This window comes from Oryctolagus cuniculus, chromosome 1 (assembly GCF_964237555.1).
Source record: "Oryctolagus cuniculus chromosome 1, mOryCun1.1, whole genome shotgun sequence".
NCBI lineage: Eukaryota > Metazoa > Chordata > Mammalia > Lagomorpha > Leporidae > Oryctolagus > Oryctolagus cuniculus.
The window spans coordinates 13,476,658-13,490,547 of record NC_091432.1 but is presented as its reverse complement, the minus strand read 5'-3'; the positions used below and the strand labels follow the sequence as shown (position 1 = coordinate 13,490,547).

The window sequence follows — 13,890 nt, the reverse complement described above, 5'->3', positions numbered from 1 at the left end:
TCTACACAAAGAAGATAAACAATGTAATAGTAATAATAATCCGAGTCCAAAGCCTCACACTCCAGTTTTAGCAAAAACAATGAACATTAACTTGGCATAAGTTGTGGTGGGTTCTCTCATTTCGCCAGAGGGTCATTGGTGCTGTTTTATTTTTACTTTGCTAATTAGAGAAATACAGACTTACATGTCTTCTTAAAATATTAGTGGCAAATGCTAATTAAATTTAAAATAGAACCCGTAACTTCCAAATTACTTTAAAAAGGCAAAAAATCTAGGAAGAGATGGGCTTGGGGCCTTGTCTTTTCACCTCCCATGATTGCTAAGTTTTGTTCTTTCCCAGAATTTCTCGGTATAACTGAAGGATGGCCCTCTGTAGCCCGTGGGACCCCTTCCTGTAACGCACAGTGCTGTTCCGTGCAGTGAGCCCCTTGGCAGACTGATGAAGCCAGAGACCACTTCTCAGGATCATGAGTCATGAATTATTAAATAAATAAAAAATAACACAAGGATTATGAGCAAGAAAATGATACTGGAATACATTTATTCAAATATTTTAAGATGGAGATTAATTTCTCAAATAAGATCTAACTGTAAAGTCCAATAATGAATATAATCATTCATTATGTGATTATAAATTATATAGCTACTTCTAATATATCAGTAAATATTTCCGTTATCATCAGCCACTGTAATCAGATATGAGATCATCTCACTATTTACTATTCATGACAAAGTCAATCTCTTAATTGAAGGGAATTCTAAATTATGGTTGAAAATTAATGTAAGTAAAGATGATTTTTCTTCACTTCAAATTTAGAGATTACTGAATTTAAATGAACCCTGGGAAGCCCATGGACCCAGATCAAAGTCTATGACCTAAAAACCTCTTCAGAAAAATTTCTTCCCATCAAAGCGTGGCTTCTAAAAATGTGAACTCTCCCAAGATGATATACATGTGTACTCCTGCCAACAATGTAGGAAAATCTCCATTCCTCTATTCTCTTTCAACATCAGGCAGAAACAAATGTTTTTAAACTTTACCAATCTATAAAAAAGAGGAGGGAGTGGTGATTCCATTGTAGTTTATTTGGCTTTTCCATAATTTTCACTGTGATTTCTTTGTTTCTAATTTTTAAAAATCACATAAAATCTTCAATACATTACGTGTACTACAGAAAGTTCTGACATTCCTGGAGTAGCTATTAAACATTGTACATGTGCTACGTATCATCTTATACAAAACTTAAAAATAACATGAAGCTAAATGAGTCTTACATATTTCTTTATTTTGACTGATTCATTTTGTCATTTCTTCAGTAAATATCTATCTTTACTGAATATTTACCATGCACCAGAAAGCTTGGTGTGCAAATTGGGGACTGATGACCTCAACCTATAATTTTCAGGCATTTCAGTTCAATTTTCCGCATTTTTATATATTGGTAATACTCCCTAAGTAAATAACATACACTGTGGTAAAGGTGCGGTAAAGGTGCTTGCAGCATAAGGACATCACCTTTAAGGAATGATATTTTTATTTCTTACAAGGTCCACTTTGAGAACTCCTCCTTGTACCAGTAGTAATCTCCACATCTCTCATTCTCTCATTTGCAAGTGTTCTAGCCGTAATGTCCTGAGGTCAGTTTCCCACAACGTGGGTTGTAGTAAAAGATGGGCAGTACCTGTTAGATACTATGCAGTCAGCTAAAGTGATCTGGAATCTCAACTTAAACTGGGCGTCCTCAGTGTATTTCGACATCTTGATAGTGGGATTCTTAATGGCTACCTCTGCTGCCCTCTGCTGGCTGAACAGAGTTGGCAAAATCCAGAGGAAGGGACTGTCTTGGTATCTGCAAGCACACTTGTCCCAAACACTGCTCAGGGCATCCTACAAAGCCATCCAGGCAATACAGATTTGAATTATCTAGCAATACACAGAACAAATAGGCAGCTGGGGATATGGGACTGCCATTTATGCACACATTCAGGAATGGCATCTCCCTCTCTCCGATTTCCTAGACATCAACATCTTGTCATCCTTGAACTACTTTGTCATGCTTGGTCCAGGTCCGCAGAGACAGCCGGAGTGTATCTGAAGTATAAGAGATTATTGGGAGAATGGCTGCGAACCAAAAAGGGGAGGAACAAGGGGAGGCTGGGAGCAGTGTCATCTGTAGTGCAGAGAGAGAGAGAAGGAGAGAGAGAGGATTTCAGGACCTCACTGGTCAGTCACACGACCTCTACTAGGAGATCTTACAAATACATCTCCGTGACCCCCACATTAGTCGGTTGGAAAATCCTTTTAGCTTCACCTTTAGTGTCCTACCACTGCTCGGCCTCTCCATGATTACCACCCTGCTCCAACCTGTTGGCTTCCAGCCTCCACCCTGGACTTCCCACGGTCTTCTCTGTTACAGCACCTTGTTAGTTATGGGTGTCTGTCCCTGGCTCAAAACCTCGAAAAGCCTTTCCTGTTCAGAACAGAAGCTTCAGTCCCTACCATGGCCTACAGGACCCCACAAAAGCTGGCCCGGGGGATCTCTCTGAGTTCTCTTACGCTGCCTGCTCTGCTTTGTATACCACAGATAGTCTTCACCTTGGCTTTGCAGATTCTCCTGTTGCCTGGGACACTCTTCCTCCAAATGGTGACATGGAAATCCTTCCTTAAGGACTTTCCTCTAACGCCATCTGTTCAATGAGGACCTCTGATAATCTCATTTTCAATGGCCAAGCTGCTCCTCTGCACACCCTTTAGCCCTCCTTGTCTTTTCATCACAGCACAAACAAGTATCAGATATACTATAAAGCTTATTAACTTTAATTGCCTCATTTTTTTCACTAGCATATAAGAACTAGGAAAGTAAGAATTCTTGCCTTCTTTTTTCATTGTTGACTCCACAGTGCCTGGAACAGTGCCGCCTGGCATATAGTTGGTGCTCAGTAAATGTGCACTGAATGTTTAAGTGAATAACAGATTGAATTTATGTGTCTTTTTTTAAAAGATGTATTTTATTTATTTGAAAGACAGAGTTACAGAGAGAGAGGTAGAAGACAGAAAAATCTTCCATCCACTGGTTCACTCCCCAAATAGCCGGAGTTGAGCAGATCCAAGGCCAAGAGCCAGGAGCTTCTTCCAGGTCTCCCATGTGGGTACAGAGGTCCAATCACTTGGGGCATCCTTCGCTGCTTTACCAAGCACATTATTAGGAAGTGGAGCAGGCAGGACTCAAACTGGTGCCTCTGGGAAACGCTGGCACTGCAGGCAGGGGCTTTAACCAGCGGCACCACAGCGCTGACCCCTCGTGTTTTTTGCTTTAGGTTAACTGAAGGATTGGCTATAGATATGAGTCTGACCACTCAATGAATCCAAAGGCAGAGTTAAGAAATGGATTCAGGGGACCAGTACTGTGGTACAATAGGCTAAGCCACTGCTTGCAATGCTAACATCCCATATGAACACCAGTCCAAGTCTGAGGTGTTCCACTTCCCATCCAGATCCCTGCTAATGTGCCTGGGAAAGCAGTAAAAGATGACCTGAGTGCATGGGTCCCTGCCACTCACATGGGAGACCCTGATGGCTGCTGGCCTTGATTTGACCCAGGCCTGGCTGTTGTGGCCATTTGGGGAGCGAATCAGCAGATGGAAATGGAAGATTCTCTCTCTCTCTCTCTCTCCCTCTCTCTGTCTCTCTCCCTCTCTCTGTCTCTCTCCCTCCCTCCTTCCCTCCCCCCTCATTCTGCTTTTCAAATAAATAGGTTAATATTTATGTAAAAACAAATGGATTCAGGAGCAGATGTTTGGGTGAGGGGTTAAGACACTGCTTGGGACATCCACATCCCATATTAGAGTGCCCGAGTGCGAGTCTCCTCTCTGCTCCTGACTCCACTTTCCTGTTATTGCACACTCTCGGAGTCAACAGCTCATGTGGTTAAAAGTATTTGCAATGCTCTCCTGGCCGTCTTCACTTATACTTATTTGCACTTGTTACAGTTCTATGAGCATGCATGGATTTCTAAAATAAAATAAAATTATCTTTCAGGGGCTGGCATTGTGGAGCAATGAGTTTTAGCTGCTGACTGTGTTGCTGCCATCCCATATGGGTGCCGGTTCAAGTCCTAGCTGTTCCCCTTCTGATCCAGCTCTCTACTATTGTGCCTGGGAAAGCAGCAGAAGATGGTCTAAGTATTTGACCGTCATTCATGTAGGAGACTCAGGTGGAGTTCTAGTCTCTTGATTTTGGTCTGGTCCAGCTGTGGGTATTGTGGCTATTTGGGGGATGAACCAGCAAATGGAAGATCTCTCTCTCTCTCTCTCTCTCTCTCTCTCTCTCTCTCTGACTCTCCCTTTCTGTCTGTAACTCTGCATTTTAAATAAATAAGTAAATCTTTTCAAATACTTTTCATTACATTTTCCATGAAAATTTTGAAATACCCTCATGTAGTTATTTGATAGTTGTTGCTTTAATACCCATCTCCCCTTCAGAAAGAGAACCACTGGGGGGCACAGACTGTGTAGATCTTAACCCATTTACATCCTTAGTGCTTTGCACAAGCATGGCCTTTAGAAGGTATTAGATGAATGAGTGAATGGGCACCAATGACTTTGATGTCTCTGTGAGTGACACACTTTTCTCTAAGAATATTGACTGTCACTGAATGTCCATAGAAATTTGAGAGCTCTGGAATTATGATTTGTCACACTATTCGAATGAATACATGTCAATGTATACTCCCTATTGTCCAGGGAATAATCACATCTAACGTTGAATGTGATTTTGTGCATTTATTTGCTTTGAGTAGATAATAAGTAGAAAATGCCTCTGACATGGAATCTTATCTAGAAAAGCGTCAGACAAATGGGGATTAGGCAAATCTCAGCACCACTATTTTCATCCTGCTCAGGCTCCAGCCCCTATCTTTAATCTCTGGCTATTGATATTTCCTTCCAGGGATATCATGAGAACAAGTAATAAGGTTGTGCAAAAGTTTGGCTCACTGAATGCTGGCACCCTTACTCTGTTACAATCGAGATTGAGTTGCATTCTGCCCTATAGAAGCTCCCATTTTCACCTTCAAGGGAATTCTTCATCAAGGATTTTCCAATGTCTGAAACATCTGCATACCGTGCAAGACAAGCATGTTGGCTGGAACATAGGTCTATCGAGAGAAACATCAAAATCGCAGAAAGCAAATCTTCTGTAATGTCCCAAGCCTCCAGCAACATCACTAAATTTGCTGGGACCACGAAAGAGTTTCCAGTTCTGTCAGGAAGATTCCGCTGGCCAGTGACAATGTTTTCTTCCTGAAGTTTCCCATTTCTGTAGGTGAATTCACATGCCACATTTCCATTAATTAGATGTGCAATTGGAAGAGTGGAAGTGTGAATCCTCAGAGTGTGAATCCCCGAGAGAGCTTTCCTGAGGACATGTGAACATTCAACAGTTCACGGCATCGAGGCCTCCACAGAGGTCCTGTCTCCACTTTCCCTAATCCACATTTTTTAAAATTCCCAGGTTACAACACATCAAGATGCGACCTTTTCTTCTGGTCAATGTGGTATAGGGAAACGGGATGAGGTGTGTCCAGCTCTTCTGTCTTAGTAAAGTTACTTTTCAAATAAAAGAAAATTCATGGATGCACATTTATCCTGAAGCATCTGGTGAACTAGGTCTTACCTGAAACTGAATCAGAATGATTTTTGCAACCTGCTTTCTTAAAAATGTGTATTGGGCATGGAAACACAAACGTCATCAGCCTGTTGGAACTCAGCTGGTTTCAGTTGGGCAAACAGCTCCAGATAAGAAATGTCCTCACTACAATACCATTGTCATTGACCTGTCATGTTCATCACAAGAAAATCAACTGAAAGAGGCAAACTGACCTTGCCTAGTGAACAATAGTAAATGTGATACACACTGTGTTGCAAAAATGTCATGATCAGGAGAAATCCTGCTGAGGACAGAAAAAATGTTATCAAAAGGGTGGCTACATTTAGAAGGCTGCAGCTGGACACTGGTAAGATTTTATTCACCTAGAATTGTGGTGGAAAATTCACATTCCTACTGGTGTTAAATAGCTGACATAAGTAGGAGAGGTTGGAATAATGGGCTTGCTCCCACTTCATCACACACTGAAGAGTGCATGAACCACCCACGGCTGCAGCAGCTTCTTAGGTCTAATTGACAGTTGCCTTGTAGCGATGAGGCCTGGCCAGATCTGAGTTTTCAAAAAAACTGGAAATACAATCATGTATTGAATGATCTATTTAAAAAAAGTTGACCCATTATCTTCTAAAAAATTATACATTTTTCATTTGACAGATTTGAGAGATTTGGAGGATAAGGTTAGGAAAGGGACTCTATCCTCATTTGTTCATTCACTGAACACGTCCTGAGTACCTTCTCTCTCTCTCTCTCTCTCTCTCTCTCTTTTTTTTTTTTTTAACAGGCAGAGTGGACAGTGAGAGAGAGAGACAGAGAGAAAGGTCTTCCTTTTGCCATTGGTTCACCCTCCAATGGCCGCCGTGGCTGGCGCGCTGCGGCTGGTGGACTGCGCTGATCCGAAGGCAGGAGCCAGGTGCTTCTCCTGGTCTCCCATGGGGTGCAGGGCCCAAGGACTTGGGCCATCCTCCACTGCACTCCCTGGCCACAGCAGAGAGCTGGCCTGGAAGAGGGGCAACTGGGACAGAATCCGGTGCCCCGACCGGGACTAGAATCTGGGGTGACAGCGCCACAGGCGGAGGATTAGCCTAGTGAGCCGCGGGGCCAGCCACCTTCTCTTTTCATGCTTCTGCCTAGTGTGCTAGATCGCTGGTGATGTGGAGTTGCAGGAAAGGAAGAGTGATGTGACTAGGACAGCTTCCTTCCTTCCTTCCTTCCTTCCTTCCTTCCTTCCTTCCTTCCTTCCTTTCTTTCTTTCTTTCTTTCTTTCTTTCTTTCTTTCTTTCTTTCTTTCTTTCTTTCTTTCTTTCTTTCTTTCTTTCTTTTTAAGAAACCTTTTATTTAATGAATACAAATTTTATAACTACAACTCTAGGAATACAGTGATTCTTCCCCTGGTACCCACCCTCCCAGCCTCATTCCCATCCCATCTCTTCCTCCCTCTCCCATCCCATTCTTCATTAAGATTAGTTTTTAATTAACTTTATGTACAGAAGACTAACTATATACTAAGATTTCTTTTTCTTTTTTCTTTCTTTTTTTTTTTTTTTTTTTTTGACAGGCAGAGTGGACAGTGAGAGAGAGAGACAGAGAGAAAGGTCTTCCTTTGCTGTTGGTTCACCCTCCAATGGCCGCCGCTGCCGGTGTGCTGCAGCCGGCGCACCGGGCTGATTCGAAGGCAGGAGCCAGGTGCTTCTCCTGGTCTCCCATGGGGTGCAGGGCCCAAGGACTTGGGCCATCCTCCACTGCCTTCCCGGGCCACAACAGATAGCTGGACTGGAAGAGGAGCAACCGGGACAGGATCCGGCGCCCCGACCGGGACTAGAACCTGGGGTGACAGCGCCACAGGCAGAGGATTAGCCTAGTGAGCCGTGGCGCCGGCTTATACTAAGATTTCAACAATTTGCACCCACACAGACATACAAAGTATAATGAACTGTTTGAGAACAAGTTTTGCAGTTAAGTCTCATAGTACCACTCATTAAGGACAGAGGGACTGCATGGTGAATAAGTGCACAGTGACTCCTGTTCTTAATTTAACAATTAACACTCTTATGTATGACATCAGTGATCACCTGAGGCTCTTGATGTGAGTCGACAAGGCTAAGTCTTTTGAGTCCACAGTCTCTGTCAGTGTTTAGACAAGGCCAAAAGCAAAGTGGAAGTTTTCTCCTCCCTTCAGAGAAAAGTAGATCCTTCTTTGATAGTCCCTTACTTCCCCTGGGGTCTCAGAGATCCTTCACGTAGGATTTATTTATTTATTTATTTATTTATTTTTTCCACAGTGTCTTGACTTTCCATGCCTGAAATGCTCTTTTGGGCTTTTCAGCCAGAACAGAATGCCTTAAGGGCTGATTCTGAGGTCAGAGTGCTGTTTAGTGCATTAGTGCATTTGTCATTTTATGAGTCTGCTGTGTAGACTGCTTCCCATGTTGGAACATTCTCCCCTTTTTAATTCTATTTATTGTTTTTTTTTCAGATATTTATTTTTATTTATTTGAAAGAGTTACACAGAGAGAGGTGGCACAGAGAGAGACAGAGAAAGAGAGAGAGAGAGGTCTTCCATCTGATGGTTCACTCCCCAATTGGCTGCAATGGTCAGAGCTGTGCCGATCCGAAGCCAGGAGTCAGGAGCCTCTTCTGGGTCTCCCACGTGGGTGCAGGGGCTCAAGGACTTGGGCCATCTTCTACTGCTATCCCTGGCCATAGCAGAGAACTGGATAGGAAGTGGAGCAGCCAGGACTAGAACCAGCGCCCATATGGGATGCTGGCACTTCAGGCCAGGGCATTAACCCACTGCACTGCAGCACTGGCCCCTCTATTTATTGTTAATACTAGACACTTGATCTTATTTATATGATCCTTTTGACACTTAATCCTATCTGTATGATCAATTAAACACTTAATATGGTCATTTTAACACAAAAGATGGCATTTTTTACCACCCAGATTTAGAGTCCCATGGAAAGTTTTTAGCTTTACCCTTAGAAGTAAGTCAGTGGGAATGTATGCAGAACTATATAGCCCCTCCCTCTCTTATTCCCACTCTTATTTTTTACTGAGATGTATTTTAAATTGACTTTATGCACAAATGATTAATTCTGTTAGGTAAAGAGTTCAATCAGTGGGATTAAGTAGGAAAAATGTAAAAATAATAAAAAAAATAGAATAAAAAACTTTCATTGACAGTCAAGGTAAGGGCTGTTCAAGTCATTGCTTCTCATAGTGTCAATTTCACTTCTACAGGTTTCCTTTTAGGTGCTCTGTTACTCTGGTAGTTATCACAGATCAGGGAGAACATATGGTATTTTTCCCTTTAGGACTGGTTTATTTCACTAAGTATGATGTTTTCCAGATTTATGCATTTTGTTGCAATTTACTTTTTTTTTTTACTGCTGTGTAGTATTCTATAAAGTACATATCCCATAATTTCTTTATCCAGTTAGGACAGCTTTCTGACCTCAAAGAGCTTTCAGTGTAGTAGTAAAATAAGACATAAACAAAGACTTTATTAAAAGTGTTTATATTTCCATTTAAGCTATAATTGTTTTCTAAATAGAGTTGATCCCTTTAAGAAAAAAAATTCTGCAAGTCTTCTTAACAACTTTTAGAAAGGCAAAATGATGGGATTTAACTTGAATTAGTGACCTACAAAAGCCCATGTTCTTTGTACATTAGAGTAAGGAGAATTGGAAGCTCTCCTGGGTAATCCAGAGGAGTCAAAGCGAGGATGAGAGATGACATAGGAAAGAGGACTACTGCTGGGTGAAATGTCCAGGCGCTGACGCTAAAAACACACAGTCAGGGATGTCTCTTGTTCAGTTTCTCAATGTCTTCTCTACTATGCCAAATATAAGAAATTACATTACACAGGCCCTTGTGCAATTCTTAATTTTTAATGTTTGCCAATCAAACAAAAAGGGTGAACTCTGAGGAAGTGGTAAGGGATATAGAGAATATGGTAGGATAATGAGAAAGTTTATTTTTCAGGGAAACAGGAGGCAGAGCTGAAATAAAAAGGGAACTTGCTTCCAAGAGTAGTCTCGCAAAGGGTCACTGGACTTTCCTCTAGGTGTGGGCCTTTTCTCTCAGATTATCAACCTTGGTTTACATAAGGCAGCAAATGCTCCAAAGGATTAAGTACTGTACAGGGAGAGATCACTCTTAATTTGGGGAACCTGAGAAAGTGATCTGCTTTGAACTGGCCCTGGAAGAGAGAGGATGCTAGATAAATTATACTTAAGAACCAGAATGGAGAGGTCTGGGGTTGGGCTGGGCGTCACTGTGATTGTGGCTGCAGTCAGAACACAATTTGTCCTGAGTCACTTACCACTTAGAAGCATCATGGACTCTGAGGAGATACAAGAAGCTCCTACCTTTGTGCTCTTGGTTTGGGTATTCAATCCCTCAGCTCCAAGGACCTCTCAGTTCTGAGGCACCTTGCAAGTTAAGGTACAAATTCATTCCACTTATCTGCCTGTCTGTCTGTTGTCCCCAGAGGCAAATTCTTCAGTTTTCTCTTCCCTCATTGGCTCAGGACATATCTCCTCACCTTGTCAGCGAAGCAGCTATTGGTTTGCTCTTGTTAACTAGCAAATCTCAAAACTCAATGCCTTCAAGGGACACTGTCCTTGTGTGTTACTATTGTGTGCTGTGTAGGCTCAGCTGAGTAGTTCGGTTGATCTTGCTTGGAGTCTCTTTGTGAGAGAGCGTGTTAGTTCCCTCAAGCTCTCAAGTTAGTGTTCTGCCCTGGTTAAAGTGGGGGCAGCACTTTATGCTCCTCTTGCATATCCCTGCTCGAACATTCACTGCTGGTGGGTCTGATCCTTCCTAAGCCAGGAGCCACAGGCCAACACCCACTGTCCTCTGGGACTTGATGTGGGGAAATGCTGCCTATAAAAGGTAACATGGCATAAAGTTTAATACAAACAAAGATTGTTCTGGTATCTTTCACTTTGGAATTGTTGTAGGTTGAATCATGTTCTCTACAAAGCTATGTTGACATTTTAATCCCTGGTACTGACATGGGCTAGGCAGGGAGTTAGTGAGCCAAGGAACTGAGAGAGTACTAATGGCATTCGTGCTGCAGCCCTTTCTGTGCCAGTCCAGCATGGCTGCAGGCTTGGCACACCAGCTTCCCTATCTTGCACCTGAGCCTCACTTCCCCACCATGCAAAACATGCCATGATGAACACATGTGTGATGCAGCTCCACGTTGGAGACCTTCCTAGAGATCCCCTCTTGCACTGAAGCCCTGCCCAAACTCCACCCCAGTTGTATGTTTAGTTATGGCACCACCTTTATCCCATAAAGGAGCAACCTGAACATTGGTAGGGGCAGTGGCCACTCTTTACTCATGAGGAAAGAATTCACATTCATATCTCAGAGTGTGCTATGCTTTTAAATAAATCTTACTTACTTTCTTGTACCTTATCTATGTTTCTGCTTTGATTTGTTCTCTTAAGAACTTGGAGTAAACCCAGCGGGGGATGACATACCCTAGAACAGTACCTCAGCATATGACCTTATTTGGAAAAGGATAATTGCAAATATAATTAGTTAATTCGAGGTGATTTTGGAATAAGGTGGACCCTGGATCCAATATGGTTAATGTCTTCATAAGAAGAGAGAAGCACGGGGGGGGGGGGTGGACATTTGAGGACACAGACAGGGAGAAGTTAGAGAACACTGAGTGACAGCAGAAGCAGGATTAGGATGATGGCATGTTTAAGCCAAGGAATGTCATTGATTGCCAGCAGCTGAAGAAGCAAGGAAGGATTCTCCCCTACAGGTTTCAGAGGAAGCCAGACTCTGCCCATGTCCTTGGTTTGGACTTCAGACTCTAAAATGTGAGACAACAAATTGATGTTTTTTTAAACCACTCAATTTCTGATCCTTTTTTTTTTCTTTTTTTATAATAGGTGCTCCAACACAGGAATGAGCCCAATACAGCCACGTATTGCTGAACAACAGGGAGACTTTCTGAGAAGTGCATTCCTGGATAATCTTGTCATTATGCTAACCTTTAAGAGCATACTTACATGAGCCTACCAGGTACTGGGCAATCACTTGATGTGGCTTCTTGATGTAACCGAGAAATGTAAAATGAGATGCATGAGGCTGCTGCTAGTATAGCACCATGCTGCCTTATAGTAAGTTGTTTTTTAATTTTTGGAATTTATTTATTTAAGAGTCATAAAGACAGAGAGGGAGAAGGTGGGGATGGGGGAACGGGGAGAAGCAGATCGAGAGAGAGAGAGAGAGAGAGAGAGAGAGAGAGAGAGAATGAGAACTCCCATCTTCTGATTCATTCCCCAAATGCTTGTTAACATTTAGGTCTAGGCTAAGTCAGAGCTGGGAGCTGGGAGCTGAAAACTGAATCCAGGTCTCCCACATGGGTGACAGGGACCCAACAACTTGAACCATCACCCGTTGCCTCCAAGGGTGTACATCAGCAGAAACTGGAATCTGGAATGGAGCCAAGATTCAAATGCAGCCATTTTGATAAGGGACGCAGGTGTCTCAACCTGTGTCTTAACTGTTAGGCCAAAAGCCTTCCTCGAAGTCTTTTTTTTTTTTTTTTTGACAGGCAGTGTGGACAGTGAGAGAGAGAGAGAGAGAGAGAGAGAGACAGAGAGAAAGGTCTTCCTTTGCTGTTCGTTCACCCTCCAATGGCCGCCGCGGCCGGCGCACTGCGGGTGCACCGCGCTGATCCGAAGGCAGGAGTCAGGTGCTTCTCCTGGTCTCCCATGGGGTGCAGGGCCCAAGCACTTGGGCCATCCTCCACTGCCTTTCCGGGCCACAGCAGAGAGCTGGCCTGAAAGAGGGGCAACTAGGACAGAATCCAGCGCCCCGACCGGGACTAGAACCCGGTGTGCCGGTGCCGCAAGGTGGAGGATTAGCCTATTGAGCCGTGGCGCCAGCCAAGTTTTTTTTTTTTTTTTTTAATATGTATGACTGCACTCTAAAATAATAACATAGTGAGATGACTACAGATAATGATAATGCATTACACATTCCTCTTAAAAAACTAGAACAAAGTTTTGAATATTTTCACTTTAAAGAAATTTTAAATGCTTGAGAAAATAGAAATGTTTACTCTGATTGGATATTACACAATCTATACACATATCAGATCTTCACATGGGACCCCATAAGTATGTGCAATTTTTACGTGTCAGTTAAAATAAAAATATTATTAAAGATAAGTAGCAATGTAGGAGATACACAAATAAGTTACATAGCCATTTATTATCATTATCTGGTATTCTGTACTGTACATACTTGGGTGTGCTATACTTTTATGTGGCTGGGAGCCCTGTATGAACATCATCACAAACATACGACTCATACATTGTGCAACAACACCACAATGCCAGACGAATTTTCAGCTCCATTATAATCTTATGGGAACTCCATTGTATATGTGTTCTTTCCTTGACAAAAAAGTGTCATGTAGTGCGTGATTATATAGGGGTTCTCATACCATGGAAATAATTCACTTTTTTTTTTTTTTTTTGACAGGCAGAGTGGATAGTGAGAGAGAGAGACAGAGAGAAAGGTCTTCCTTTTGCTGTTGGTTCACCTTCCAATGGCCGCCACGGCTGGCACGCTGCGGCCGGTGCACCCAAGCACTTGGGCCATCTTCCACTGCCTTCCCGGGCCACAGCACAGAGCTGGCCTGGAAGAGGGGCAACTGGTAAAGAATCCAGCACCCCAACCGGGACTAGAACCCGGTGTGCCGGCGCCGCTAGGTGGAGGATTAGCCTATTGAGCCACGGTGCTGGCCGTAATTCACTTTTGATAGATTCAACTATCAGTGTTTCCTTGTTTCAGTTCAAATGCAAATGCTTATGGATCCTAGTTTCATGACTTGGGGGACAGTTATGTATAGTGGTTAGGTTCACAGGCTCTGTATCCAGACTACCTCTCCTGAAATTCAGGCTTTATTTTTTACAAGCTGTGAGCCTTGGACAGATTTACTTTCTTTGTGTGTCAGTTTTCTTACTATGAAATGATGATAATAACAGAGCATGGGATCTTAAGAGAATTAGAATAGTAAACCCAGACAGTATTTACAACATTCAACAAAATATTTGAGAAATAACCCATGTTTATTGCAGCTCAATTCATGATAGCTAAGATATAGAATCAACCCAGATGTCTATCAATTGATGATTGGATAAAGAAATTATGTATACTGTGAGTACTACTCAGCTATAGAAAAGAGT

At 42.6% G+C, this 13,890-nt stretch overlaps 1 long non-coding RNA gene across 5 annotated transcripts in view; it reads left to right on the top strand.

Annotated features, from left to right (window-relative positions):
• LOC108177902 (uncharacterized) overlaps positions 1-13,890 on the top strand; it is a 45,256-nt gene that overhangs the window by 20,390 nt on the left and 10,976 nt on the right. For 2 of the 5 annotated variants that reach the window (XR_011387025.1, XR_011387024.1), the window contains exons 3-5: positions 4,040-4,214; positions 4,949-6,014; positions 11,581-11,713. This is a non-coding gene — a long non-coding RNA (uncharacterized lncRNA). The remainder of the gene's footprint in view (positions 1-4,039; positions 4,215-4,948; positions 6,015-11,580; positions 11,714-13,890) is intronic. The other 3 variants (XR_011387027.1, XR_011387026.1, XR_011387028.1) reach the window with 2 other exon arrangements.